At 49.8% G+C, this 25,504-nt stretch overlaps 1 protein-coding gene across 6 annotated transcripts in view; it reads right to left on the bottom strand.

The window, feature by feature from the left end:
• The window catches only part of HSPBAP1 (HSPB1 associated protein 1), an 859,774-nt gene extending 834,948 nt beyond the window's left edge, over nt 1-24,826 (bottom strand). Inside the window, exon 1 of one of the 6 annotated variants that reach the window (XM_085647322.1) lies at nt 24,706-24,826. The gene's annotated coding sequence lies outside the window, so the exon portion shown is untranslated. Of the gene's footprint in view, nt 1-24,561 lie in introns of all 6 variants that reach the window. The other 5 variants (XM_085647321.1, XM_085647326.1, XM_085647323.1 and 2 more) reach the window with 5 other exon arrangements.
• Nucleotides 24,827-25,504: the final 678 nt, after the last annotated feature.

Here is a 25,504-nt window from a genome sequence, read left to right as displayed (position 1 = left end):
AGCAGCAGCAGGCCCCCGCAGGTTTTGGATCAGGTACAGAACATTTTCATGGGGTCACAGCCCCTATATTTATATCACATTTTCTTTTGTCACAGCACAGGGCTTGGGGATACCAGTCAGGACTGGTTTAGAGGGGCTTTGGAGCACTTTGTTTTGCCCAGCTCCTCTCCCCTTTGTCAGGTGGAGGCTCAGTGATCAGACACACCACAGGGGGCGGAGCCAGCATTGTACTGCCTGGGCACAGTTCTATTCAGAGTCAGGGGATTACCCCTCCCACTACTCTTAGCCCAGGTGTCCCTTTCAGCTCAGCGCGGTCTCCTCCTGTAGCCACCCACACCTCTCAGCTCCCGTCACTCACAAGCCAGACATGCAATTCATATCAGGCAGGCAGACACATAGCGCACAGAAATGCCAACTACTAAAAGTGGCATTTCTCTACCAGTCACCATAAATCTGCACACAACATTGCGCAGCATTTATTCTCACAAATTCATACATACTAGACACTGCTCCTCTCATACCATGAATTACCATGGACACACTTATCCCCCATACATTCCTATGGGAGGGCAAGCCAACTTCACAAGTGTAACACAGAGCGCACACACTTTGCACTGGACCACAGTGCTAAAGTGCCCAGAGGCCTAAAACCACCAACACCATGTCAGGCAACAAGTTCATGGGTGAACCTGCAAAAAAGGGCCAAGTCCAAGAATATTTGTGAACTGCATTTTATCATGAGCAAATATACATGTTCGGATTTGCTCATGAAAAAAAATCGGAGTATTTGTACGTTCACTTTCCCTCCAACCACGTTTTATACACCACCCTGGAAGAAGTTTTACGTCCGCCACTGTCTGGAGAAACTTCCAACCTTTCTCAGTATGGTAAAAGATTAGAGAAGGGTTGGTGAAAACCCTTAAAACAGGCAAATTAGTAGGTTTGCACCGACTCAAAATGGCATTCCAACCCAGAAACTATTGCTACCGCTACCTTCAACCCCAGCATGCAGATCTGCAGAAACATGGCAACATACGGGAATTTCTAGTATTCAAACCCTTCTATGATATGAGCACTGGCATAATCAGTGAGGATATATCAGAGATGAGATTGCTGCCATAATTTGTCACGTAGATTTATGAAGCAACTTGCCCCATGGACATGTAGATATTGTATTCAATTCCACACCCCTGGACCCCCCCCATGGAAGCACCGGATTGGGACTGTGTGCCAAAATAAAGCTGCTGTGGTGGTCGTGAGGGCTGAGGACACAGTAATAAGAGGCAGCCCTCCCGGGTTCTGCAGCCCTGAGACGGGGCCCGGAGGACATGGACCACATCTGGTGTCCCGCAGCCAGTCTCGGGGGGTGGGGGGGGGGGGTTCCACGGAGGCGCCGGAATGTGGCTGGTGCATGACCTGAGGTCAGGGCGACAGATCAGCCCTGCAGTGGAGGCCTGGAGTCAGTGGGCCGGCCAGCGTTTACTGGGGAAAAACTCATTGGCCGGGGCGTGGCCAGCCAAGATGGCCGTTTGGACGTGATCCACGATGGCTCTGCTGTCGAACTTCTCGGATTCAGACAACACCGCACTTGACTTACCCAAAGCATGGGAAAACGCCTGGCATAGCGCGCAGATGTCTTCGGACACCCTAGAGGCACTCGGAGCGGTGAGGTGACCTGAGGATGGTGAGCGATTGAGGGGTGACCGCGAGGCGAACGGCCCGGCCTGGGACCAGCCGCCGACGGAAGTGAGCGGAGGTGACCGGGAGTGGTGAGCGAGCTTACCGGGGCCGACTGGGAGCAAGTCTTGCCCGGAGCAGTCCTCCCCTGGGGGTCTACGAACAGCCAGTGGCGTCAAGTGGCTTGGTGAGTGCTCCCAGCGTGAGCAACGGCCACCATTTTCCCTCCGCGCAGTCCGGTCTGGGGGGAGGTGATGCGCGCCCAGGAAAGAACTGGGAGGGCTGTCGGACGACGGCGCTGATCTCCGCTGTGCCCAAAATCTGCCTATGACTGTCTGCTACATATTGCACCTAGCCCCGGACACGGATTTGGGATTAGATCTGCCTGACCTCAAAATGGCGCATCCAGAGGACGTTCCGCCTCAAGGTATCGATGGGCCTCTGCCACCGTGAGCTCCTTCTTTCTAGGGGAGGGACACCTCTCCTCTCCTCGGTGGGCGATGCTCCGGACTTCTCCGTGGCCCAAAGCACTGATTGGCGTATGTCGACTTCTGATCTCACTGCTATAGCCTTTTACATCGTCAATGGGCTGGGAGGTGAACGGGGACCCCCCTTCTGCTGAAGTGACTGCGGGTGCAGAGGGGCGGTGACCACAGAGCGATCTGCCATGAATGGCGCTGGAGGCGACCTAATCTGGGCACGCTGAGGAGGTCTGAGGTCTAGTTTACATCAGCCCGTAGGGCTTGAGTTCCGTTGGCGCCAGGGTCTCTTGCAGAGTATTACGGCGCAGGTGAGGGGGTCACAGGCGCTTCGGACTTCGTGGCCAGGCAGCACTGAATCCCAGGCACCTCAGTCGGACACTACAGATGACCTCCATATGCCGCCCAAAAAAAATCCTCAAAGCAACAGGGCCTTCACTTACTTCGCCCCCGCTTCCGATACAAACATGCAGCAGAGCGCAGGGGAGAAGGGCGAAATGGCACTGTCCAAGGAGGACCTGTTCACTTCACTACGGGCATTTATACAAGAACTACGGGACGAACTGAGAGCGGACATGATCCAATCCCTGGACGCACTGAAGGCGGATCTCAGTGAAAGACTCACTTCCATGCAACAGGACATCGACTCGGTTGCACGAGGGTGCTAGATATAGAGGCTAAAACTGTTGACCTAGACCGACGAACAGAACAGATCTCTGAGCTGACGAAAGAACTCCAGATTCAGCTCACAGCAACACAACTCAAACAGGAGAACTTGGAGAACCGCTCCCGGCGGTATAACATAAGAATCCACAACCTGGAGGAAGGGGCAGAAGGCCCAGATCTCGAGGCCTTCATCACGGGTATGTTTTCTGAGTTACTGGGAGCAGCACCATTCAAGGTGAAGCTGGAGAGAGTTCATAGAGTAGGAAGGCTTCTACATGACGGGAAACATCGACCAAGGGACGTCCTAGCCAAACTACACTCTTTCAAAACCAAGGAGGCTATACTCCAGACCGCCAGAAAACTGGACGTGGTGAAGTTTCAGGGATGTCCATGTGAGCTGTTCCAAGACATCGCCCAGGCAACCCTGGCGCACCGCCAGCACTTCATGCAGGTCACAAATAAATTGTGACGGAATACTCTCCGATATCAATGGACCTATCCCTTCAGTCTCAGCTTTGACTACAAAAACAAGGCACATCATGTTACTGAGGTCCACAAGGCATGCCGAATCTTGGGACTCCCACAGCCTGTAACTGTCTCCGGGGTGAGCATCACTGCGCTACAGGGCGGGGAGACAGTAGGGAAAGGTGAGACGAATGCCTGGCGCGGCCGCCGACCACCCAGAGCGAGGAAGACGCAAGGACTTCCAGAATCAAACCAACAGATTTCACAGAACAAGCCAGACAAGTGAACTATTTTATCAGCTCTCGAATTCAGTGCGGCAAGAGTTAGAGGTTGCGGAGGTGCAACAACACTCGGACACAGACAAGCAAGTACTTAGACTGCTTGAGATGCTGTAGACAGCGGCGTTGTTTGCCCCTTCCTCCTGCAGATGCTCCGGCGACGAGGACGCCTTTTCCAGGTTACTGGAGGTCGGTGTTTGTCTTTCTACTTAGCTGCATAGCAGAACTTTCGGCAGCAGACTTTGGTCCTAATCGCCTCACAGTGTTGGCCTGACACCATGGAGGAACATTGGACTCGGGACATATAGTCCCACAGTTAACATGGTTCAAATGTTTGTTCTTTTTCTTTGTTTGTTTTTACCTATCACTGGGTGCTGGGGAAGACACGGCAGGCTCTGAGAGGTGGGACATGTTCAAGAAAATTTTGGCTCGAAAACCCGAAGGGAGGGGAGTAGGGGGGAGATTGGGGGGGGGGGGGGGGAGGCAGGACACAGGCTAAGATTTCGCCCCATGAGGCTCATTCACCCGCCACCTTCAGTATGGTGATCACTACACTGTCCTGGAACGTCCGAGGTATGAATGCTCCCTCTAAGCGTCATAAGATTTGGAAATACCTCACAGACCAACATTATGATGTGGTGGCTCTCTAGGAGACCCATCTCAAATGCTCAGACGCTCATAGGTTAAAACATAAGACTTACCCGTTGATCTACAAAATTTCCTCCACCACAAAACATAACGGGTGGCTCTTCTTTTTCCCTCCTCCCTCAAATTCCGGCCAGCAGACTATAAATCTGATAAAGAGGGACGCGTCCTCATGGTAAAGGGGCACATACGGGGAGACTGTGTATCATAGCATCTCTAAACACACCCAACACCAACCAGGCGGGGTTCCTCCACTCCGCTCTTTCTTTGTTGTGGGGATTTTCGGAGGGGGACATACTATTCATGGGCGACTCTAATCTCACCTGGCACTCAGGGGTGGACAGCTTGAACCCACAAAAATCTCACAAGGTGAGCTTCCCAAAAACCTTGAATCAAGCGGTTAAGGACATGGACCTCAGAGACGCATGGAGAGAAGCGCACCCAGATGATGCGGATTACACGTTCTTCTCTCATGTCCACCGCAGCTATTCAAGGTTTGACTACACCTTTTTCGGCCAAGCCTTGATTAACTAAGTTCGAGAGGCCATTCTCCACCCTATCCTTAACTCAGATCACGCCCCGCTTGAGGTATCCCTGGATTGGCCGGATCCCACACTTAAATATAAGAGATGGTACTTTCAAATGCCTTCATTCGAGATAGAACGTCGCGAGATTCGCTACAAACCTCTATTAGGGACTTCCTCCGATTAAATGATCCCCAAGCCACCTCCATGGGAAACAACTGGGATGCGTTTAATGCGGTGGTACAAGGTCAATGTCTGTCCCTCATGTCTGCTCTTAACAAGGAAAGGGCAGCAGAGAGAATACTCCTAGAGGGGGAGTTGAAAACCACAGAACGCGGACACAAGGCCAACCCCACACTCATACTCCAGAGAAAGGTCACAGCCCTGAAAGGGAAGCTGCAAACAATATATTCGAACAGAGCAGAACTGACTTTACTTCGCCTCCAACAGACAGTGTATGCCCAGGGCAACAAAGTCGGTACGCACTTGGCGCGCCAACTGCGAGTCAAATGGGAGAGGAGTATATTGAAAGCATAACTGACGCCATGGGTGCTCAGATTAGAGAAGACTCCGAAAAGGCGTGTATATTTAGGGATTTTTATGAAATTTTAAACACACCCGACCACTCTGACCCCCGCGACCAGATGGCCTGACAGCACAATTCTATAAAGCCTTCAGCACGGAACTCGCTCCCCAACTAACTGCCCTTTTTAACCACATTACATAATCGTCACAGGTGACATGCACCATGAGGGAAGCATTAATAACTGTAATCCCGAAGGCCGGGAGAGACCCTCTGCTCTGTGGCTCCTACCGTCCCATAGCGCTTCTTAACCTGGACGCCAAATTGTATTCCAAAATATTGGCCTCTCAGCTAGACCAGATGATGCCAGATCTCATACATCCGGATCAATCTAGCTTTATTAGGGGCAGACAAAGACATGATAATGTACGTAAGGTGATCCACTTAATTGAAATAATTTCCAAAAAATGGATCCCTGCAATGCTCCTGGGTCTGGACACCGAAAAGGTGTTTGATCGGGTGGACTGGTCCATGCTCTTTCAAGTCCTCCGTAGGTATGGATTCTATGACGCCTTTATTCATATGATACGAGCTAGTTTCGCGGGCCCCAAAGCCAGAATTATGGTAAATGGGGTCGCGTCGGACCCCTTCTTTCTGGGAAGAGGAACAAGGCAGGGCTGCCCCTTAGCCCGCTCCTCTTTGCGTTGAGCATAGAACTCCTAGCGGCGACTATTAGAGTCACCTGAGATTAGAGGGGTGCCCGTCGGTTCCGATGACCATAAAATATCTCTTTTTTACAATCTTTTATTAATTCAATCCAAAACAAATGACAGTAAACAATTATTGCACATTCATAAACCACGCGGCAATTTGACAATCCATGGGGCCGTCCAAAAGAAAGAAGAAGAATAAAAGGGGGCTACATAGCAGCATAACAGAGTATACAAAAGCATTGCAGCTTGGCCCTCTCAGCTCATATGCTCTATCATAGGCCCCCGTATCGCAGTCCCCAATTTGTGCCTTTTCCTCGATTTTAAACAATAGAGGCTATATTCCATATTGTAAATATTATAGAATTTAGCCTGCCACATTTCAAACGATGGGGCATCCTGCTGCAACCAAGTTGACGCAACACAGAGCCGTGCTACCATCATAGCTATAAATATGAGATGTCTAGATGGACAGCTTGGTTGGCCCTGTTTAAGGGCATCACCAGCCCCTGTTAGCATTACATCCGCTGTTATATGGACTTCGACCCCTATAATTTCAGTGAGAAACGCCACAATATGTCCCCACCATTGCCTTAAACATGTACAGTCAAAAAAGATATGCATAATATCTGCCATCTCTGAAGCGCATCTAAAACACTTCCCATCGTTTGAACCACCCAATTTCATCATCCTCACCTGCGTATAGTACAAGTTAAAGAGTGACTTAAAATATCGGGCTTTCAGATTGGCTGACATCATAATTTTCCCCGCAGTATCAATTGATTGCTGCTTGTCCTAACTGTATACTCCATTTCCGGACCTGAATTTCCAAATCGTCCTGCTGAGTGTCCATTAAGATACCATACATCACCCCAATTTTCGCCCTCTTTTGATTGCCTCTTCAAATGGATTACTTTCCAACCCAGCCGATTTATGTTTCCACAAATAATCCTGATTTTGTTGAAACTTAAAGAAGTCATTTTTCTGCGGACTATATCCATCAGCCAAGTCTAAAAATGACACAAGTATTCCACCCTCATATAAGTCTCCTAATACCCTTATCCCATTACCCCTCCATCTCTCCAGCCTCGACTCCCAAAATATAACAGGTAACACTAGCGTTGAGTTGATAGATATATAAAGACAAACCCCTGGAATAGATAATATCTTACGTTCACTCTTCCAGACCTTATATGCTGCCAACACAACCTTAAAACGTGTTTTTTATAACAGCTTAACTCCAAAAATTTAAATTGAGAATTTCTAGCAACTGAACCCAGTAACATCTGATAGATTGATGGTGTTTCCGCCGATGCGGCAACTTCCTCCCGTTAGCGATATCCGCAAATTTTGAAGCAAACAAACATACATACTTAATAAAACTTAAAATTAGGCACAGCCCATCCCCCCCTATCTCGAGGTAGCATCATAAACTTGAAGGCCCGTCGCGCTTTCCTTTGCCCCCACAAAAACCTATCAGTTAAGGATTGTAGCTTTTGTAGTTGTTTTCTAGTCAGCTCTAGAGGGACCGCCCTGAAGTAATACATAACTTTAGGTAGAATTCTCATCTTGAGCACATTGCATCTCCCTACTAGTGAGAGATGCAAGCACTCCAACCGATCCAGTTGTTGTTGAATCCCTGATACTATACCTCCCCAGTTAACTTCTAATAATTCCTGCAGTGACATAAAAAATTTAAAAATACCCAGATACGGGGCTTCCTCAGTTACCCAAACATGTCTCGGGCAGGCCACTTGATTACACATAATTTGAGTTTTAGTTGGGTTTAATTTATACCCCGACGCCTCTCCAATTATACTGGCCAAGCGTTCTATCTCTACAGCAGCCAGCTCTGGGTCTGCCATTGCCACTGAAACATCATCTGCATAGGCTGAAACCCGCACCTGGTATTGCCCACAAGTCATGGAGGTGATCTTATTACTCTTTTCCAACATTGCCAAAAATAGCCCTATATATAGGGCAAATAAGAGAGGGGAGCAGGGACAGCCCTGCCTTGTTCCACTACTAATACAAATAGGCTCTGATTACTTGCCCATTACACAGATCCTAGCATGCGGTGATTTATACATGATCTATATAGCTCTAATAAGGTTTACAACGAACCCCATCTTACACATGAATGCCCACAAAAAGGACCAGGAGACACGGTCAAACGCTTTCTCAGCGTCAAGAAAGATCAGCCCGAGCCTAGTATGTTGTACATTAGCATAGTCTATCAATGTGATGACTCCACTAATATGATTGACCGTGCTCCTGCCAGGTATAAATCCATGTTGATGGGTAGATACCAATGGCGAAATCACATGCCAGCCTTGCTGCTAGGATCTTTACATAAATTTTGCCATCCGCATTTAACAACGAGATTGGTCTATAAGTTTGAAGGTTTGTCTTTCTTCTTGAAAACGATTAGGTTAGCATCGTCCCATGATTGTGGCGGATTCCCGGACTGAGCCGCTTGAAACGTGACCAACATATCCTCCTTAAGCACCTGAAAAAGCATGCGATGAATCTCCAGTGGCAATTTATCAGGTCCTGGTGCTTTTCCACTAGCCAGCGATCCTATAGCCTCCTCAAGCTCCTCCATGGTCATCTATGCCTCCAGTATTGCCTGTTCTTCTTGGACTGGCCCAGCTAACTCTAATTGCTGGAGAAATGTCTTTATAGCTAGATCATGACATTCATTCTGTGTATACAGCTCTTTGTAAAAGAGGTGCCATACTTCCAAAATGTCTTCCATAGTTTCAACTATATTCCCAGCTGTATCAACCAGTGCTGTTATTTTCTGTGAAGACTGCTTTACATGCAACCGCTGGGCCAGACAGCACCCTGTAGCCTCCCCATACTCATATTCCTCCTCCTTATATGCCTTGTACTGACTAGCAATTTCCTTACTCCAAACCCTATTGATCTTAGCTTAACAGAAAGCTATCTTAGTTTGTATGTCCTTGACTTCCAGCCCAGTCCTAATGGCCTGTATAAGTTCCTGCTCTGCTTCCCTAAGATCCCCCAAGAAGCCGTGTAGCACAGTCTGCTGTTGCCGCTGCTTCGCCAATCCATAACTAAGCGTCTCTCCTCTCAGCCCTGCCTTCAGAGCATCCCAAACCATAGCACCAGAGGTAGATCCTCTATTTACATCCAAAAATTGCATAGCCCACGTTTTCATATGGTCCAAAAATGTACTGTCCAGTAAGAGCTTCCTATTGAAAGTAAAAACCCTGCCCAGCTTCACTTGACTAATCGTATACATATCCAAAAGCAATGGGCCGTGATCCGCTGTGACCTAGACGTAAAGACATAATCGAGCCTAATTTGTGGTGATGATGTGAATAAAAGGTATATCCGGGGTCATGGTAGTTGAGAGATGGCCATGCATCTACCAATCCATGATCACTTATAAGCTGCCATAGCGCTTTAAAGACTCTAGGCATTCGACCCTCATATCTATCATAGTCAGCATCCCAGGTCTGACCTTCTACATGAATGGTAAAATCTCCACATAGTATCAGCGGGGTATCCCACAGAGCTAGTTCTACATTTAATTCCTCTAGAATTATTGCTTCGTCCATATTTGAGCCATAGACTGTGTATATTACCAACTTGGTACCCCCTACTAAACATTCAGCAATGGCCCACCTACCAAAATTATCCACCAATTTTCTCCCAGTCCCCACAATTCCTTGGCGGGCCAATATCGCAACCCCTCTATTAGTGGTAGTCTGTCAGGATGTCACAATCAATGAAAATCCGAGTTCCTTTAATACCATACGTTTGCTCCAGGGTATGTGTGTCTCCTGTATACACAGGATATCGGGTTTCATTAATCGTAGGTCTGCCGCTACCCGTTGCCTTTTCCCAATACTATTCAGGCCACAAACATTAAAACAAACATATACGTAACCCAAAGGTTGTTTTTTTACTCGCCATACTAATCAAGACCAGCAGGCCAGATGCATGTCAGCTCTTCCAAATAATATATAATAATCATAAACACAAACTTTCTTTTGCTTTGGATTGAGTTTTTTTACAGCCCATCCCCACCCCCCGTCAGCCCCACACACCACTCACCACCAAACCACTCCCCACCATGTGCCCTCCCCGAGCCACCCCACACCCCCACCTCCCTCCCCAAAACAGCGGGCATTTGGGCCCACGGCCCTGAGATGGGGAGTTTAGCTTCCTACCCGCTAAGCCCCCCTCAGACAACATTCTTGCCTCCTCTTTTTCGAAGATCAAACCAAAAAGAAAAACAAAACCAAGAGGACAGACCTATTAAGTAGATTACATACAACACTGAAGATCCAACCGCTCAACAGTAGTTTAGTTACACCCTTGTTCAAAAGTCCCCCTAAAATTTTTTAAAAAACGATAAAAAGTCACTAACAAATCCAGATCTGGGGAGGAGCCTAGCGCGCAACCAAGATGGCCGCGTAGGTGCGAAGCTCCCGAGGACCTCCGCGACCTCCTGAATTAATCCTGATTATATCCTGTCTCTGATGAGGGGATTGTGTCTGTGTACCCGAGCTGAGGCGGCACCCGTTTTCCGTTTTCGAATCGGACCCCGGACACCGGTGGGAACACCGATCGAAGATTGCGGCCTTCTCCGCGCCGGCCCCCCGGATTGGAGTTGTGGGGCGATCCGGGGACGAAGCGAACAACAGCGGCGGGCAGGGCTGGGCGACTCGCGTACCCCGCGCTTTCACTTTCGCTTTTGCGCCCTCCTTGCCCTCAAGCGAGGTAGGGTTGCGGAGCGGGGTGCGGTGGTGTGGCCTTGTCCCGGTGCCCGGCTGACCCGCCGACTGTGAGTCGTCCTACGGTCCAGTGGTCGCCCCCCCCCCGGAACCCGTGAACTGGTTTATCGGCCCTTTCGAGGAGATTGGCACGACTTTGGGAGTGCGACATGTCCACAAAGCAAGATGGCGACCGGGCGAAGGTGAAATCGACCCGCCGTGGCCCGGCACATCAGTCTAACAGCATGGACCGTTACACCCTCCAGAAGGGATCTCCAGAGGCACCGCGTACATCCCCCGCGGGCCCGACTGAGGCGTCTGCTCAGCCCGCGGATCTGACCCTCCGGGACGTCATGGGCGCCATTGCCGAGATGAAGGCCTCGGTGGACCAGCGCTTTGATACTCTGGCGCAGAAGATAGACTCGGCCCTGGTGGATGTGGGCCTGGTGAGAGCCGACTTGTCTAAAACAAATGACCGGGTCGATTCCCTGGCCCACACTACCTCGAGTCTCACTACAGACGTGGCGGCCCTTCAAAAGGAGGTGCACCGGCTTGGCCAGGCGAGCGCCCTGATGGACCGTCGATTGGAGGACTCCGAGGGTCGGGCCCGGAGGAACAACGTTCGCATTGTTGGGGTGCCGGAGGGACGAGAGGAGGAGGCGGCAGATTTGTTTGTGGAAGACCTGATCCTCACCCGTCTCCAGCCCCGGGGGCTGAGTAAACTCTTTGCGGTGGAACGTGCTCACAGGGTCCCCGGAGGACGACCTAAGGCCGGAGCCCCGCCGCGGCCTCTCATTGCCCGGATTTTTAACTTTCGGGACAGAGACGCTATCCTGCAGACTTCCAGGCTACAGGGACCGGTCAAGCTCGATAATATGGACGTGAATTTCTACCCTGACTTTACTCCGACGGTCCAAAAGCAGAGACTGAGTCAAACGTCGCCTACGGGACCTGAACGTTAAATACTCAATGCTTTTTCCAGCTAAGCTGAGGGTGGAGGTGGATGGTCGCACGCACTTTTTTGACCGTCCCGAGGCGGCTGGGGACTGGTTGGATACTCTGCCTGGGGATCGGGGCCGGGGGGGTGGGGGGTGCGGTTGGCGGGGAGGGCTCGCCGGATCAGAACTGAGGGGTGAATAGTAGGCCTTGCTCTGGACAACATTTCTGTTACCATTCACTGATCGTGTATGTTCCCCTCCTATGGAGGTCGTACGGGGTCCATTGGGGGCTTTCCCTCCTCCTCTGGGGGACTAGTTAGTTTTTCACTTATGGGGCGACAGGCACACTGCACTTTGGGGGGGCTGTCCGGGCTCATGCAGGGGTGCAGGGAGGGGGGAGTTCTGTTGGGATGGGTGGGCGGGGGTGGAGTGTTGTTTGTTTGCACCGCAAGGCGAACCCTTTACTGTATTGTTGTTTTCGAGATGCTCTTTGGGGGACGACTGATGGCTTCCATGTATGATGGGGGGTAGGGATTTGACTGTGTTATCATGGAACGTTAACGGACTGGGGGATAGGATTAAGCGTGGTGTGGTCCTGCAGTATCTGAAACGAATTTCACCAGATGTGGTCTTCCTGCAGGAGACACACCTTATAGGTAATTCCTTTCATGCCATGAATCGGCGAGGCTATCGCTTGGTGGCCCATTCGGGCTTCACCTCGGGCTCGCGGGGGGTGGGCATCATGATTAAGAACTCGCTCCCATTGGAGATTGATGAGGTGCGCCATGATGAGAGGGGACGTTACACTGTCTTGGTGGGTAGAATGGAGGGCAGAGTGGTCGTTTTTGTATCAGTGTACGTTCCGCCGGGGTTGCAATCTACCACGTTTGCGGACCTGGGGCGCCTCCTCCTTGACCTCTCGGGTGGGCTTCTGGTAGTTGGGGGGGACTTCAATGCGGTGGCTTCTGGGTCTATGGATCGTCATCCCCCTAGGGGTCTCCCCCGGGCACAGGCGTGGCTGCCCGGCCTTTTAGATACACTAGGATTGGTGGATTGCTGGCGACTAAAGCATCCCGCGCAGCTGCAGTACACCTTCCACTCGGGTGCCCATGGTAGCCTCTCGCGGCTTGATTATGTCCTTGTCCCTGCGGCCTATGCTGGGAGAGTGGGAGAGGTGCGCCATTTGGCGCGGGGTATTTCAGATCACTCCCCACTACTGTTGCACTTTGATGTCTTCCCGAGGGGGGAGGGCAGGGTAGCCCCAATCAATGCCTGGTACCTGCGCGACCCCACTATTCGAGCTGAATTGATCAAATCCTTGCAGCGGTACTTTGAGGAGAATGTGGGGTCTGTCCCTTCGGCTATCTCCCTGTGGGAGGCTTTTAAGGTAGTTCTCAGAGGGGAGGCCCTCTCCTTTATCTCCCATGCCCGGAGGCGCGAGCGGGAGGAGGTAACCCGGGTGGAGGCCGAAATTGCGGAACTAGAGGGTGACCTGGGGAGCGGGGTGACGGATGCCACATTGCATGTTCTACACCTCAAGCAGGCGGCCTATAGGGCCCTCGTCACGGAGGCGGCCAGGGGCCTCAGTAGGGAGCAACAGGGGCGACTGTATGATGTGGGTGATAAGGCTGGTAAATTGATTGCGTGGTTGGATAAGAAGGAGAGAGCGAGTCGTGTGGTTCCGTTGATCGAGAGGATGGATGGTGTGTGTGTCACCGAGCCGGACGCCATTGTCTCCTGCTTCGCGGATTATTTCCGCGAGGTGTATTCCCCGGTTTCTCCCTGCTCGGAGGAGGATTCCCATGCCCTGCTTCGGGACATCGCGCTGCCCTCCCTTTCGGTGGAGGACAGGGATTCGCTGGACGCTCCTCCCACCTCGGACGAAATTGCCCTTGCTATCCGCTCGGTCGCATCTGGCAAGGCCATGGGCCCCAATGGCATCCCTATCGAGCTGTATAAGCTGCGACCGGATGTACTGGCGCCCCACCTGCGTGCGATGTTCCTGGCGGCCCGCTCGCGGGGTTCCCTTCCGCCGGACCAGCGTCTGGCCACGATCGTGGTGATCCACAAGGAGGGGAGACCCTGTGAGCGGGTCACATCCTATAGGCCTATCTCGCTTTTGAACGCGGAGCCCAAAATCCTCGCCAAGGTGCTGGCCAACCGGCTGGTCGGCGTGGTGGGCGATTTGGTCCACCAAGACCAGTCCGGCTTCATACCCCATCGCAACACGGCCCTTAATCTGCGACGCTTGCACGGGGTGCTCGCGCGTGTCCCGTTCGTGCGGGAACCGGCCATCTTGGCGTCCTTGGATGCCACCATGGCGTTTGATACGCTCGAGTGGCCTTACATTTGGGCGATGCTGGCGAAGTTTGGCTTCGGACCGGGCTTCATCAGCTGGGTCAAGTTGTTGTATTCCGGCCCATTGGCGCAGGTGGTGGTGAATGGACGAGTTTCGGCCCCATTCGCACTGGGACGGGGCACGCGACAGGGTTGCCCCCTGTCGCCTCTCCTGTTTGCACTGGCCCTGGAGCCCCTGGCGGAGTGGCTGCGGTGGCACCCTTCCATCCGTGGTCTCCGCTGGACCCCCGAGCATGAGGACCGCGTGTCCCTCTACGCTGATGATATCCTTCTATATCTCGCCTCCCCGCGTAAATCACTGATCGTCCTAGTTGATGTTTTGCGCTCATTCGGTCGCAACTCAGGCCTTGTCATCAACTGGGCGAAATCCTGTGTATATGTGCTTGCCGGGGAGGCTCCGGTCCTACCACGGGACTGTCCGATCCAGATTGCCTCCCAGGGGTTTCGGTACCTGGGTATATATATTACTCTGGACCCGGAGGCCCGCTACGAGCGGAATTTGCTACCCCCCCTCCAGCGCTTGAAGGAGGACGTTGTGCGTTGGCGGCGTCTGCCGCTTTCGCCGCTCGGCCGAGCGGCCTTGTTTAAGATGATGTCGTTGCCGCGCTTTCTGTACGCTCTCCAGAACACTATGGACTTGGTCCCGGCGCGCTACTTCCGTGAGGTGGAGAGTTTGCAGCGTCGCCTGTTCTGGGACGGGAGGCCACGTATTGCCTTGGCTAAATTGACGCTCCCGTGGTACGATGGGGGGGTCGCCCTCCCGGATATTAAACGGTATTACTGGGCCTCCCAGCTAGCTGCGATTAATCATGGCCTTTACGGGCCCGCCCTGAACCCGGCATTTGAAATGGACAAGATGCTCCTGCCCGGTGGCGACTACAATCGAGCGCTCTACTCTGGCGCGCCTGACCCCCGCCTGACGGGACCGACGCGTGTCATGGTGCGTGTATGGCACGCGGCTAACGCAGCTATGGGGTGGAAGGACCGTTTGACCCGGGCGTCACCGCTATATGCGTCTGCGAGGTTGGGCTCCCTGTGGACCTCGAGGGGCTTCGAGAAGTGGGACACGATCGGCATCAGCACAGTGGGAGATCTCTGGACGAGGGGGGGATTCAAAACTTTCGAGACGCTGCAGACGGGGTTTCAGTTGCAAGGCAGTGAGTACTTTCGGTACTTACAAGTCCGCCACGCGCTGGGCTCCGTCTTCCCGGATGTCGCGTTCATTCCGGAGTTTTCCCCCCTGGAGGACAGAGTGCTGGATGGCCATGTCCCAGACAGCACGATCTCCCTTATATATAAAAAACTGATCAACGACCGATCGGGCCTGCTGACTGGCCTCTGCGAGGCCTGGGTTGCCGATGGGCTGGAATTGGACGACGAGGACTGGATTTCCGCGGTGGCCTCTCCGAAGGAGGTGGCCATCCCGGCTCGCCTTCGCTTCGTCCAGCTTAAGATCCTCCACCGGGTTTACGTGACGGGGCCAAGGCTTCTACGTATGGGCTTTGCTGAGGATGGACTGTGTAAGCGTGGCTGTGGTGCTTTGGCAACTTTCTTGCATATTCTGTGGGAATGCCCAAAGGTGGAGCGATTCTGGCGTGGTGTGCACGAGGTCCTGCGAGTGGTTACGCGTGTCGCGCTGTTGCCTGAAGCGAGGAGATGCTTGCTGAATGTGTGGGAACCAACTGACTACTCGGTTCCGCAGACGCGGTGGGTGACTCTGGGATACATGATAGCTAAGCGTGACATTGCTCAATTGTGGGGATCCCAGAGGCCCCCGGCGGTGTCGGCCTGGAAAGAACACATGGATTGGTGTATGTTTCGTGAAAAGGTGGTGTATGTTGCGAGGGGTAAGCCTGGGGCGTGGGTGAAAATCTGGGGCCCCTGGAACGCCTATCGCGGGGGTATTTGCGAGCCGCCACTGCTGCCGGCCGCCTCACCAGCTCCGTCCCCCTAGCCGACCCCCTCCCCCAGCCACGGGCACGTGGTTCCCCAGTCCCTGATCTGTTCTCATTCCCCTCTTCAGAGTTTGGCGATTGGTTGGGGTCCCCCACTTAAGGAGCGCGTGCGGTCACTTGGGATTGCGGGTTGCCTTGCGGGTGTGGTTTTTTGTGTTGTTGTGTTTTGACAAAAGGAAACCGTATTGTGGGCTTGGAGTTATGTGGCCTGCGCTATTGATATCTCCTGATTTACCTTTTTGCACCGCCAAGAGATTTTTCTGTATATATGTCATATGCTTCTGCCACTCTAGCGGCCGGCCAGACGGTTGTAGGCCCATACTTGTAATTATTTGAGATTGCAATAAACGGTTTCAAAAAAAAAAAAAAAAAAAAATAACCAGATCTGAGCATTAGGGAGAAGCAGTCTATAGTCAAGCTTCTAACACGTCCTACTTAGATAGACAACAAATATTCCTTAGCCTGCACTTCTGATGTAAAAAAAAATGTGTTTGTCCCTTGCATATGGTTATCAGCATGGCCGGATTTAACTGGAAGGCTTGTGCCCCCTTGCCATGGAATGGTGAAATTAATTGACGTAATTGTCACCTCCTTTCCACAGTGTGGTGGCAATAAAGAAATGTCCCCTTCCCCACCCTTTTCCGATCTGGCCTTGACAGATCATATACAGCCTGGTGTGCTAGAAAGTTATTCAGACATATTAAGATTGCCCTGGGCCTAGCAGCAGCCAGTCCGTCTTTGACGGTGTATTGTTTAAATGGAGACCTATGTGCCCTCTGTATTTCATTGGCCCAGTTCCACATTGAGAGTTCCGGAAAAGCTTCTATAAATAAATCCACCACAAATTTACAAGTATCCTGTCCCTCGACTCCTTCAGGAATCCCTAATGTGCGCAGATTGTTACGATGTAGTTGATTCTCTAAATCGACGATCTTTAAGTGAACATCCTTCTTGTGTGAGCTCATAGCTGCAGTCATTGCCTTTTGGGCAACCATCTCATCCTCGAGAACCGAAATCCGTGCTTCAGTAATTCTTTCTGTGAATTCATTGCAGGCTTTGGCAATCCTCCGAACGGTATTCTACAATTTCCGGCAGGCAGTGTGAGTTTTTAAATTCTCTGTACGGGTCTCGAGTCTGTGATCCAGAATGCTTTGATATATTGAACCCAATGAGATTTCTTTATCTGGGTTGCTTAGTACCTCTCACATGACCGAGCCGACAGCCTTTTCTCCTTCAGGTGACATCTCTAATGAAGAAGAAAAGTCCCATAAAGTGCTCTCTCTCTCACCTATTTGCTGCCCCTTTTCCTTGGTTACTATTATTTTCTTACGGACAGTCAAAACATCAGTTTTTTCCTCATCAAGGTAGGCGCTATTCTGCTCGCTACTGGTGCTCAATAATGAGCCCTCATAAGACCTTGATTTAATGTCTAGAGCACTTTCTTCCTCTGATGTATCCGAGGGATCGGACATTGAAAAAAAGTTCTCGCCAGAGTCGATCTCTTTAGGAACGCCACCATGAGCTCCTCCATGCTCTACCAAGTCCAGGGCACACTCAGCCTCTGATCCCATGCCGTCCCCATTTTCTGTAGCCTCCATTCTCTCACTAATGCCTTCAACAGTCTGTTCGTGGTTTGCTGCTGCCATCAGCTCCACAACATCATGCCCCCTCTTTTGTATATCACCCGCATTACTCTTAGGGTGTTTCTGTGATGTTAGCTGCCCCTGAGATACATTGACACTAATGTCCTCATGTGTCAAATCTTGGTTTACTGCTGCCTTCAACTCCACAGCACCTTCCTTGTCCTGTGTGACACCTAAACTGTCTTTAGGGTATTCTTATTCTTCTAAAGACAGCTGCCCCCGAGATACATTGTAGGCCGGGTCACTGCCAGCGCCTCCTAATACTGTTTCTGGTGTTTTCCCAGCACCCGCTCTAGAATAAATCATAGCAGTGATTCTCCTTTTAGCCAAAAAGATCTGGGGGACTTTTTTATTCACTATTCCCTGCTCACCTCCTTGCAGCATACTGTCCATATTGTTCTGAATGTCTTCTACAGTAGCACGCTGTGCACTGCGCCCGGTAGCTGCGGCTCTGCTACCGGACACAGCATCCACCATTACGCGAGTCTTTCCACCTCTCGCTGCTTTCAGCGGCATGTTGCTTCACTGCTTAGCCTGAGTTTGGATAACTCCGCCTCTCTCCACCAACGGGCTCACCGTCGCCGGTTTATCTGCCGACAGACCCAGGTGCTACAACGCTGTCCAGCCCTGCTGAGGATACCAGCAAGCTCAGACGCTTTACTAGTCCAATATCGCCATCGATGAAAGTCTTTCCTGACGTCACCGGTACGTTTCTCTTCTTCAGATTTGACTATCAGCAGCCTCGCCGCTCAATCTTTCACATCAAACCTAGAGGGGGGAAGAGACCGGGAGATCGCTTCTCCCTTGTCCGAGTCCTCGGAAGCCATCTTTGCCGATCACCATAAATATCTCTACTTGCCGACGATGTGTTGCTGACACTGTCAGACCTATTACGGTCCTTGACCTCCCTACAGGGAGAATTGGCCCACTTCGAGCAAGTAGCTGGTCTCAAAATTAACCTCCCTAAGTCTTTCATTTTTAACTTAACAATGCCGGAGGCGGAAATGAGTACACTGATGGCATCTATGCCATTCCAGCGGGCCAAGAAGGGCTTGACTTATCTAGGTGTTAAACTAACCCCCAAAATATCAGACTTGTTTGCCGCTAATTACCCCCCACTTCTTACCCAGTTGCAAGCCGATCTCAAGTGCTGGTCACCCCTTTACCTGTCGTGGCTCGGCAGGATACATGCCATTAAAATTGTGATCCTTCCAAAATTTCTACACTTATTTCAGAGTCTCCACATCAATTTGGAAAAACACTTTCTGCACAGAGCGCAAATGATGCTTAAAAAATTTGTATAACAAAATAAGAGGCCGAGGCTGCCATTACATCTCTTGTGGAAGCCCACAGACGAAGGCGGGCTAGCGATGCCTGACCTGACACTATACTATAAAGCGGCACAACTACGTGTATTAGTCGAGTGGTCCCAACCTGCGTCGGACAAACACTGGTTGCATATGGACCGGGCGATAGGGGGGGGGGGGGGGGGGTGATCTGGGATCTCCTCTGAAATTCGAAGACAGACCACCTGGCAAATGCCTATATTAGCACCCCTACCAAAACGACCCTTCACATTTGGGACAACGTGTTACGACAGACGACCTGGACGACGTTTCCATCCCCATTCACCCCTATACACTACAATCCGGCGTTCCCACCCACAATAAAACCGGGCCCTTTTGATACTTGGAGGGAGGGCGGCTGCCTTGCTCTTACACATCTTTTCCATAACTGGGGTATCCTCACTTTTGATAACTGACGGCGAGAATTCAACTTGCCCAAGTCCAAATACTTTCATTATCTCCAATTACGTCACTGGCCCCTGCAACCCAAGATCAGGGAGGGGGCGACGAGTGAACCCACGCCATTGGAACGCTACCCAACGAGGGTGAACACATTGACAGGGGCTCTCTCTTTCCTACACACACTGCTACTACACACTCTGCCATCCCCCCCGTCCTCGCTACCTTGACTTCTGGGAACGAACACTTGGGTAGGACATCACGGACACCCAATGGAAAGCACTACGGAGAGACATACGACGCCACAACCACTCACTGGCGCAACGAGAGGCTCACTACAAGGTATTTTACCATTGGTACTAATACCCCACCAAACTCAAAAAGATATTCCCCAACACAACAGATCTATGTTGGAGGGGCTGCGGCCTCCTTGGCGACTTTCGTCATATAAGGTGGGATTGTCCAGTCATCCGCCCTTTTTGGACTGAAATTTTCACCCATATCAAAGACATACTAGGGTATCCCATTCCTGATTCTCCCACATTCGCGCTCTTGGGGTTCTGAGACCCGAATCTGAAATACCGGACTAAGTCGGATCAAGCCATCATGTGGCTCTGCCTGGGTGTGGCCAAAACAGCTGTGGCCGCAGCCTGGAAGAAGAAGGTTGCTCCGGCAATGACGCAATAGCAGGCGCGCTTATGGAGGGCACTAACCATGGAACGCATGAACGATATCTATAGAGATGCTTTTAAAAATTTCGAATTTGCTTGGGGTCCCTTAGTCAATTTCTTGTCTACTGTCCTCCCGTTGACTACCTGCTCTCCGAGGGTTAGAGCATTCCTTTTATTCCAATTTTAAAGGGCATAGAGTTCCTCACCAGAGCCCATTACAGACTTTGCTTCGCTTTACCCACCCACCCGGGGTTACATTTGGACTGAGTCTGATGTACCCAGCTTGTTGATCTTTTTTCCTATTTTCTTCACGTTGTTACGTTTAATTCTCTCAAGAGGACATTAACCACTGTAACGCTTTGGTAATATGTGTAGGATTCTCTGAGGCACTATGTCCCATAGCAACCACAATACTCTGTACAAGTAATTGGCTCTGAGAAAGCTGTATATGAGGAGGGGGGGGGGGGTTTACGGTTGCATGCATTACCATCTGCCCTGATACCTTTTGTGAAAATTCAATAAAAACGAGTTTGACAAAAAAATAACTCATTGGCCTCCACAGTCTGGGAGGCCAGAGATGGGCGGTAAAAAGCTGTTGCGGACATATGAGGGGTCAACTGTCAATATCCTCAGCATCTACATCCCACCTAGAATTCATGACACAGCACTAGCTGACTTGAGCTTGTTGCTTCTTAGTCTCCCGGATGGAGTGCTCTTTGTGGGAGGTGACCTCAATCTGGCTATTAGCGACACGTGTGATCGATTTCCCCCGCTCCCCCCCAAACCGGCAGACTTTCAAGGTGCAGGGGTCTTATGGACATCTGGCGCTCTCTTGACCCTACGGTGCAACAATTCACTTTCTATTCCGGGGCGCACAGCACCCTCTCCAGAATCGATTATGTTCTGGCCTTGGCTCATCGTCTCCCCCATTTTCGTGAAGTTCTCCACCTGGCACTCACTGCTTTGTGCGGTTTATGGAATAGACAATACCAATATCCAACGAACCATAAAGATCAATCCCTGGTACCTTAAATCTCTCAGAGTAAGGGAGGTACTAGTAGAAGCCACAGAGCAATATTTTTCTGAAAATTAGGCAACTGTAGACTCTGCTTCAACAATCTGGGAAGCCTATAAAGCAGTGATAAGGGGGCAGGGCCTCTCCCTAATTGTAGGACACTAGAGGGGCAAAAGGGCAGAGCTAGTAGTCGTTTTGTTAGTAGGCACACAAAACGACATTTCACAGTTAGAACAGCAGCTGACATGCCCAGATCAAAATGACAACAAATAAACTGGTATTAAAACAGTGAGAGTATTGTGACATGATAGCGGAGGAAGCCAGGAACAGACTCAGGGCCACCTTGTACCGAATATATGAGGTGGGGACAAGGCAGGCAAACTCCTCACTTGGATCGATAGGCAAGATAGGGCGGGCAGGTGGGTATTAAAGGTCTGTTCCGGGGAGGGAGAGTGGATCACCAAAAAGTTGGTGATAGCCAACGCCTTTGCCTCTTACTATTCACAGCTTTACTCCCAGTCTCACACCGCTACGGCGGAGGAGTCCAGTGAGTTGCAATGGACTTACCACTTCCTTCCATCACAAACAATGTCAATATACTCCTAGAAGGTGATCTAACCAAGGAGGAAGTAGTGTATTTGATTCTGGAATTGAAGTCGAGTAAGGCACTCTGCCCAAATGGAGAACCCAGAGAACTATATAAACTCAATGCCCATAGGCTTGCCCCGTATATGCTACGGATGTATATAAAGAGCAGGGAGAGAGGGATTCTCCCCAGGGAGCAAAGAATAGCCACTATAGTAGTCATATACAGAGGGCAAACCACAAAATGAATGTGCATCAGACAGTTCAATTTCGTTCCTTAACGCCGAAGTCAAAGTCTTGACCAAACGTCTAGCTACAAGTTCAGTACAGGTCATTGGCAAACTTGTCCATCCGGCTTTATATAGGGGCAATGTACTGGGCTTAAATGAGGAGTCAGTATTGAGTCTGGCACTTTAGCTTCATGAGGATGCAGTGGTTCTTTCCCTCAATGCAAGTATGGCCTTCGATCCAATAGAATTTCCATACCTCTTCGGAGTATTGGCAAAAAGGGGCTTCGGCCCTAAGATTCAGGGATGGGTCAGGCTCCTGTATACAGAACCCCTGGCCCAAGTCATTGTGAACGGTGGTATCGGACAGATTTTTCAGCTGCGTCATGGCACCCTCCTCTTTTACCGAACGTTGGAGCCCCTGGCTGCCTGGATCCGTGGAATTCTTCACTGGACTGATCAATGGGAGGACAGAATTTCTCTCTACGCTTTTGACGTTTTACTATATGTGGCGAATCCAAAAATTCTCCTCGAACAGGATACAACATATACTAACCTTATTCGGCCACTACTTCGGTTATACAAACTGAGCAAAATCACTAATATATGTACTACATGGACTGCCACCCACTCTGATACCAGTTGCAGACACTGTGAACAATATGGGAATGCCATACACAGATATTGGGATTAAACTGTGAACTGTATGAATACCCTATGTGGGGCAGCTAACCCCTCAAAGCTAAATGGGGTTTGCTTAATATCTGGGTGGATTCAGATCTCAACCATATGGACAAGACCTTGAGGACACTGGGTCTAGCGATAGTCGAGCACAACATAGCCCGTAAAGAGAGGGGAGGGGGGGGGGGGACTGCACAGAGTTTGTGGGACTGGAAAAAGGATATGGGTTTGAGTATGGCAGCTGAAAAATTGGTTTACAGTAGAGGCTGCCCCAAAAAAATGGGAGAAGGTATGGGGCAAGTGGAATGAATATTGTGGAGGTTGTGTTTGCCCCTCGCTTGAAACAGTACTCCGACCTCACCACCGATTGTGTACTTTTATCCTCTATGTATAGAGGTGGGTGGGTATTTGTCAGATATGAAATACCTTTTCGGACCTATAACAATGTACAACTATGACACCTTGGTTCAAATTTGAAGAATATATATTTTTTAAAATGTATACGCATATGCTTAGTAGTTGAGGCTTAATTTGCTTTGCTCTTTACCAGGGCTCGAGTCAGGGTATCACGCGGGTGGACGGCGTCCCCCCACTTATTTAACCAGGAGCTCAATAACTGGAGCAAATGGAGCCACACATTCATTCTTTGGCCTCTCTGGGGCGAGATCGGCATTCATTCAGGACGCTGCACTTGTCTTTTACAAACACTCAATTTCCCTGTCTAGTCTGAAAGGAAATATTAATTCTACCCGAGGGTCAAAGTGCATTAAAAAAAAGGATGGGAACTATAATGCTGCACACAATAGGGGGGGGGGGGGTGAGTGAGCGTTTGGGCATGGTCAAAGGTGTGACTAAAACTACAAAATATTCTGTATTTTTTATTTTGCGGCCTTTCGCCTTCTGGTAACTAAATATAAAATAAAGCACAGCTTAAATGAAAATGAAATACAAAATAAATGCAAGTTACGTTAATTTGTGGAAAATGCACTATCAGTATTTATTAAACCTCTATTAGTTCATGCACTGCACCAGAGAGCCACAAAATTGAAATCTGGTTGGTGCGGTGGAGAATAGGGACTTGTGTGTTTAGTGCTACAAGGTATCAGTCTCTAACAGAAAGCACTGTGAACATGCAAGTCAATATTTTAAATTTGCATTAGTCACAGTATAAGACAGGCTGCTACAAAATACCCAAAGGTTTTAAAATAAAAAAAGTGATTCCAAAATATTGATTTTAGTTAACACCCAGAGTGTACCTAGCTTCCTTACAATAACTCTCAAAAGGAATAAACGTGTGCCATCATGAAGCTTCAAGTGATCCCATCAATTAAAGCTAATACTGGATTCCGAATACCCATTAGACTACCAAATTGACCAGTTGCGCATATTTACATTTCTTTCAGGCACCCTGACAAGATAGCTTGTTTAGCTGCCTGCCCCTCCCTCGGTTTCACAGCACGGGACTCCCGGCTTTACACTTCAGCTGAAGCATTTCAGCTGTCGGAATTAAACGTCCTGGGACGGTCGTCTTTTCACAAAAAGTTTGGGAACTGTTTTTTGTAAATTGAAAAAGTATGGACAAGTCGTGCTCCTCGGGTGCCCCACCCCCTCCCTTCTACCACTGTTTTTACCGAAGACACTGGTGCACCTAGAACACCACCCAACTCTGCTTTAAGCCACCACATCACTTCTCCTAATCATGAAAATTAAGTGAAAAGCGCAAAGGATATAACGCCTCAAAACAAGCATTTACACTATACACCACTGACTACCAATTGCCCTTGTAAGAAATTAGACCTACAACGTACGGCTACCTTTTTACAAAATAACAGTGTGTGCCATTAAGAGTCGCATTTAATTTTCTGCCGTGTTTGTTTGTGTTCCGTGGAGCTGTATTGAAAAACGTCAACTTTAATCGGACAGCGGAAATCCAAAACAAGAAGCAATTCTTATCCGACCCGTCCTCCTAGCAAATATGATAATATAATCGAATCTGAAATCCGCGTGCTTAGTTTACAAAACATTTACCTAACCACGCACTCAAGGTCTGGCTGATAGCAGAAAACGAAAAGCGCGAGAAACGCCATACCCACACTTTAAAAGACCATAGTGGCTCTCCACCGTCTCACTCTTGCAGTGTACACCAATCAAAAGGCTTTGAAAGTGACGTACCTTGAGACGCGACCGGAAGTGCGTTGGAGTCATGCATGTCGACAATCTCTCGTTTTTTTTGTCGAATTGATGCAGCAATAGCGAAATCAAATGCATCCAGTGCAGAGGAAATGCTTATGGAGAAAGCTCCAACAGTGTAGCAAATTAGACGCTTGTTTGGAAGCGCCGTCAGCAGTATTGCATTCTGGGACATGTAGTTGTACATTTAAATTCACTCTCAAAATAAAAGTTCACCGAAAGAACAGCACAGAGTGAAATAATTGCTGACGCTCGTAATGTTTTGAATTCCACCTGTCTGCAAATTACACGGACTGTCCGTAATTTCAGCCTGATGCTAGTTGCAGGTTATTGATCGGATAACAGACAACATTTGTCGATAATTTCGAAACTGTTTACTTTTTACAGACTTCTGGTTTATTATGCAGCTGGCAGCTACGTCATGCAAGGATCAGAACTAGCTTTCAGGGCAGCGTCAAAGATTATTACGCACTGAATGCTGGATATTTTAATAGTATCCAGTAACACCGTGGGGCATTCGAAATGCTCTAGCTTGTTGCTCGTGCTGCTTTTTTGTCTGGCTTTTATTATGGTTTTGCAACTTATTTTTTTTTTACTATTTTCATTTCAATAATATGACACTTATTTTTTTCTACGTAGCAGATTTTAATTTAAATTGAGCACCTTGATATTTCAAATATTTTTGTTTGAGGTAGATGTTGGATCACTAAATAGACGCACAGAGGTACAGATAGATGGGTAGGTGGTGATTGATGAACGCTTGGAGAGTTTGGGAATGAAT

This window comes from Triturus cristatus, chromosome 3_2 (assembly GCF_964204655.1).
Source record: "Triturus cristatus chromosome 3_2, aTriCri1.1, whole genome shotgun sequence".
In the NCBI taxonomy this organism is placed as follows: domain Eukaryota; kingdom Metazoa; phylum Chordata; class Amphibia; order Caudata; family Salamandridae; genus Triturus; species Triturus cristatus.
Note: the sequence above shows the minus strand (reverse complement) of the source record. Positions and strands in the feature narration are given on the sequence as shown.